The sequence below is a fragment of the Meleagris gallopavo genome, chromosome 13 (assembly GCF_000146605.3).
Source record: "Meleagris gallopavo isolate NT-WF06-2002-E0010 breed Aviagen turkey brand Nicholas breeding stock chromosome 13, Turkey_5.1, whole genome shotgun sequence".
Lineage (NCBI taxonomy): Eukaryota > Metazoa > Chordata > Aves > Galliformes > Phasianidae > Meleagris > Meleagris gallopavo.
Genome location: NC_015023.2, coordinates 7,890,774 through 7,896,461, shown reverse-complemented (window position 1 = coordinate 7,896,461; position 5,688 = coordinate 7,890,774). Strand labels below are relative to the sequence as shown.

At 36.8% G+C, this 5,688-nt stretch overlaps 1 pseudogene; it reads left to right on the top strand.

Moving 5' to 3' along the window:
- Positions 1-3,230: 3,230 nt before the first annotated feature.
- Positions 3,231-5,385, top strand: LOC104912955 (annotated as a pseudogene).
- The last annotated feature ends 303 nt before the right edge of the window (positions 5,386-5,688 follow it).

The window sequence follows — 5,688 nt, the reverse complement described above, 5'->3', positions numbered from 1 at the left end:
TGAAAAAAAAAAAAAAAAAACCAAAAACCCAAACCACTGTCTGTACATATATATACGTATATATATATATAGTGTAAAACTCTTGCCCAGTGATGACTCTCTGTATTTACCTCTTCTATTTCTTCTGCGTGTGATCTGGCTTTCTGTTATGATGTGCTTTTATGGCTTCAGTTTTAGTCTCTACTACTAACTAGTCCCTAGCTTCATTCTGAGATGGCTGGTTATTTCAGCTTTTTAAGTGAAAAAGCACGCTTTGGTTGAGACACTGAATTGTAGAGTTGGCAGTTTGAAAAAACTTCTGTTTGAACTAGAGATGCTTTACAATATGTGAAGATGAAGAACCTTGAAATGTTTCAGCTTGTGTGAGTAATACTGTTGATGTTTCCCATTAGCTGTTGTTCAGTTTTTGCCCCAAATCATCACGATTGATACAGCATTGAGAAGCTAAATACAAAAGATGCTTAAATACCAGTAGCAAACATTGCTAGATGTCTCTGGGTTCCACAATGTTTAAAATAATGAAATAACATGTGTAACATCATGGAAAACTGAAAATGTCCTGTAGTTGGTAATTATTGTTGAAGAACTTCATGCTGATGGGGCAGTAACTTCTTAAATTGATGCAGAAAGACCATAGACTTCTAATTGCTTTGTCATTTCATACCTCTATTGTGATGTTCATTTTGTTCTCTATTATTTTCTGTTTTGTTTGGACCAGTAATAGGAAATAATTCTTAGACAGAAATGTTGTAGAGGGATCTTACCAACTTTAAGCTGGATCAAGATTAATGTTAAATCAGTATAAAGTAGTTGTAGAGAACTTAAATGTACAGTTCATTTAGGTTCTAAAACAAACTCTGATTATGTGGGGCACTAAGATCTAAATGGTAGTTTACAGAAAGAAATCAAGCTTGAGATTTAAGTTATTTTCCATAACGATGTTTTTTTGATGTGAAATAATTAGTTCTGGCAAATCAAGTTTTAGGAATGTTGGTAGGTTTTGCTTTGTTACATTCTGCCTCTTTTACCATAGTTTCATTGGTTAAGTAAGTGTTCAAAACTAGTTTCCCTGTTCTGATTAAAATGTGACTGCAAGAGGAGCTTACCTTGAGTGAGAGGTGTTTGGGGACTGGTACTTTGAAATACTGTCTATAATGGCAATAATACTTGTAATTGTTAAGCCCAACAGATGAAAGTTTTCAGAATAGCTATTTCCTAGAATGCTCTTCTGCCAGCAGAAGGTAAAAAAGAGTGTCCAGACATCAGATCAGTGTGACAGATCTATTTGGGAAGGGGAAAGGCTGGGTGGAAGAGTGCTGAAGCATAGCTGTAGCTACCATCGTTTTCTAAGTGAGATTGAAGATGGGGGAAGAAAAGCGCTTGCAGGAAACATGTGAGAAATGTTTCCATGTCAGAACATTTCTCTTACATTAATTTGAATATGAGAAGGTAGAATTATTTTTAAGTTAGGGTCAGAAAAATAATGTTCATGTGCTAGTTTAGTTCAGAAGTGTGCCACAGTTTGCTTTCATCTGCCTTTACAGTTTGCAAGCTAAGTGTTTAATGTTTGCAAATTCAAGTACGGCAAAGAGAAACAAAAATTGCAGTTGCTAAGTAAATTTGGAGGGCTAGTTTCTCCAAAGTGTTGAAGTTCCCAGGCATGCTTTTCTTTGGGCTGAAGAAATACAATGCGTTTTAGAGATGTGGAAGTAAAAAGCTGGGGTAAAAGTACTTCTCTTATTGGGGAAAAAAAGCATGCTGGTAGCGTGATTTATTTTTTTAACTTTGTAATAAAACATTATCTGGTACCTAATGCTCATACTAATTCATACTTTGATAGGTGTGCCTAATTTTGGTGTCGTTCAGTGTGATACAGGATCCATCTGTTCTCTTTCTGCACGGACCAGAAGTTTTATATACCTCATCCTAACTTATTAGCATAAGTTAGGTTTTATTTTGACCATGGTTGCAACACATTCAGTGGGCTGAAAATAGAAGCTGGATGGATTTTCATCACTTTGTCAAAGACTATTTTATACTTAATAGGTTCAACAGGAATCTTATACATAGGGAGAATACTTCAGATTTCCGAGGCGTCCATTTCTGGAGGATTTTGCTCACTTTTTTTCCTTGGAGTATTAATTAGTAAGGAATTGCAGTTGAATTAGAGGTGAATTTTAGCAGTTGCATTAGGAATTAAAAGGTGTGGCTTTCTTTTTTTTAATTTCTTTTTTTCTTATGGTAATTAGATAAGTGTATGGACAGGGTAAAGAAATGATTATTCTTTGAAGATGCTCATTTAAAATGACTGCTTGTTTATTCTAGATGTTTTCTTTTTATTTGGGGAGGTAAATTATAAGAGTTGTTCCCTGTTCGCTTTGATCACAATATAAATGTGCAGGGTTTTAAAAGAAAAGTGGAAATAACCTTCCTTCTGTGCTCTCTTTTTCTGAAATCCTTGATTGGAAACTCTAATTGGTTGGTGATCAGTGATATTATAAATGAAAAGACAAAACAACTGATGCTTTAAAATTAAGTAATAAGTGTTGCTGAGCTGAAATTAGTTCTATAACTATGTTTATCTTTGAATTGCAGTACTCATCGTCTTGCTTTTCCTTGAAATAAGATACAGAAAAAAATCCTATTTAAGTGAGATGAAATACTGTTCAGTTTCAGAATAATATTTAATGTAAGAACTGGAAGAAATGGAGTATCTCAGCTTTTCTGCTGAAGCTGGGGTAACTATTAGGAAGCGTATTTTACTTCCTCTCAGGTTTCTTGTTGGAGCATAGAAAATTATGTACATTTTGTATACTATGATTTGTTTCTACAGCTGCTTAAGAATGATATGTGAGTGAAAAATGAATTTTATTTAGTGTTTACTGAAAAACACGAGCCTGTTGCAATTTGGTAGCTTTAGTGAAAGTGGCAAAGGAGAGTCTGAAATTGTGTGAAGATAACAGAGCAAACTGGGAGATAAAAATGGAACTAGTGTATTTAAAACATCACAAGTTACACTCAATATGTAATGAATAAAAACTGAAAGAGCAGTAGAGGGCATCAACTAACAGTAAGGATAACTCATAATAGATTTGCTTTAACTAAATTACCAAATTATTATAAATGAAATATCGAAAATCCATTTGGTATTTTAAGGAGAGGCAACATGAGGAGAGTGTTCAAATGCAAAGCAATTATGTGTAATTGTCCCTTTTTCTTTTCTTTTTCTTTTTTTTTACTCTCCCATAGGATGTTTTAAACACTTCAAGACGAGCGTTTCATCAGAAGCACTAATGGTTGCTGGCATGCCTTGGATAAGGTGGTGACTGCTGGATGTAATTTGTTTCTGTTTACTGCAGAGAGCCAAAACTGACTCCATTTGGAGTTGAGAGAAATAGCAGTACAGACCTATCAAGATGACTGATCCTATGATGGATTTTTTTGATGATGCCAATCTTTTTAGCGAGACCTTAGAAGGTTTGTCAGATGATGCCTTTGTTCAACCTGGACCTGTTTCACTTGTTGATGAATTAAATTTAGGTGCAGAATTTGAACCTTTGCACATAGACTCATTGAATCATGTGCAGGATGCTCCGAATCAACAAAAGTTGAGTGACTTTGAACAGCTGAATCAGTACGATTCCCTGAAACTTCACCAAGTGAATCAGTCTTTTAATAGCTCAACAGACAACGTCTTATCACCACACTCTCAGTTCAATTGTTCACCAATTCATCCGCAAAACCAGACCAATGGGATGTTTCCAGATGTGGCCGATGGTAGTCCTATGTGGGGTCATCAAACTGCCACAACTGTTTCAAATCAAAATGGGTCCCCCTTTCACCAAGGACATTCTCAGTCTATGCAGCAAAACAAAAGCTTTGTAGCACACCATGACTTTGCCTTATTTCAGGCTAATGAACCACAGCATCAGTGTGCCTCGCTACGATCGCAACAAAGCAGGAGCAACACGGGGCAAGATGCTCTGAGTCAGCCAAAAGACTTCTTGGAAGTTAACGTATCTACTTCTCACAGAGTCAGTGTTAATCACCCACCTTCAGTTTCTAATCCTTCAACTTCACAGCAGCCTCTGTCTGTTCAGCCGTTTTCTCAAACTGCAAGTGCTTCGTTACATTTTTGTGGGAATCAAGAAGGAACTTTTGGTGGACAGTCCCCAACGATTACTCCATGTTCTGTCAATAATAGCCAACAATTTTCATCTCCTTATTCTTACTCTAATAACCACATTTCTCCTACCAGCCTTCTTCAGTCTACCACAGCTCTTTCTAGTAGCCAGCAGACACATCCAATCTCTGATTTCACTGGAAGCGATGCCTTTACATCTCAAACGGGGACCAAGCAAGACGCATCTGAGCACATGTTAAGTGCTAATACACCTTTGAATTCAAATAGTTTTCAAATGTTGCATTCTTCGCATCCTCAGGGCAACTTTAGTAGTTCAAAACTCTCTCCTGTGAGTATTAGTTTTCCAGCTTCTGCTGGGTCTGCTTCTCAGATAAGCCATTTCACTGACCCTATTGAGAGCAACGGTTTTACATCTTTGGATGATAACTTACTTCATCAAGTTGACGCTCCAAATGAACCATTTACAGGACTTGACCCAGATGACCTCCTTCAGGAAGATCTTCTACCACAGTTTGATGATTCTGCGTTTGTTCAGGATAGCACAAGCCATGTTTTAGAGCATGACCTAGAAGACCACATAACCCCGCATCCAGCAACACAGTCATCTGATATTGGTCGGGCACAGTCTCAAACTCAGATCCATCCCTGGCATTCTTCAGTTTCAAGTCAGCATCTGCAAGACAGAAGTCGTGTAACTTTCCAAGGACAGGTATGTAGGGGTTTGGAGCGTGGGAGTTTGACCTGTCTGGTTTGACTGATCTCATATTGGAGCTTGTACCAAAGCGGAGTAATGAAATCTCAGAGCTTCTGGTGCTAATCGGCTCCGAGGAACTGCTAGTCTAGGAGAAAGCTGTTGCAAACCTGCTTTCTCTTCTGTTGTTTTCCTGCTGTTGTAGAAAACAAGATTTGTGTGACCTGAGATACTTATTCAGAGAAGATGAAGCCAGTCCTACTTACTTTTCTGAAGTACAGCAGGGAAAAATGCTTTATACTTCTGGTGCAAATACTATGATTTACTGTATTTTAAAGTACTCATAGCAAAACATTTTTAATAGCTTTACTAAGATGTACTGGTGTGGCTGATTTCCTGCAAGGGTTGTACAGTTTTACTGTTCTGTTGGTCCTTTGCTTGGTAACTTGGTGCTCATGCTCATTAACTAAAAAAGCTTTTTGTTTGCTTTCATGTGATTAGTAGTAATAGAAAAAGCTATGCCTATTTTGTGTGGGTTTTTTTTTTTTGTTTGTTTGTTTTTTGTTTTTTGGGGGTTTGTTTTTGTTTTTTGTTTTTTTACTTCTGACTAAAAAAATCTCCAGTTCTTCCATAGCATCCACATCTACTGCATGGAGGACATGAATGCTTAAAACTTGCCGTGTTTTGTTCTAATAGGGTACAAAAGAAATGAACTGTGGAGATGATGCTTTGCATGTTATCTGAAGGAAATTAAGATTGTATGAGCATTGAAGAGTTTAAAAAAGCAGTGCTTCAGTGACTTGAGTATTTGATTCACAGTTTTATTGATTTATTTTTTGAAAGTTTTCTGTCA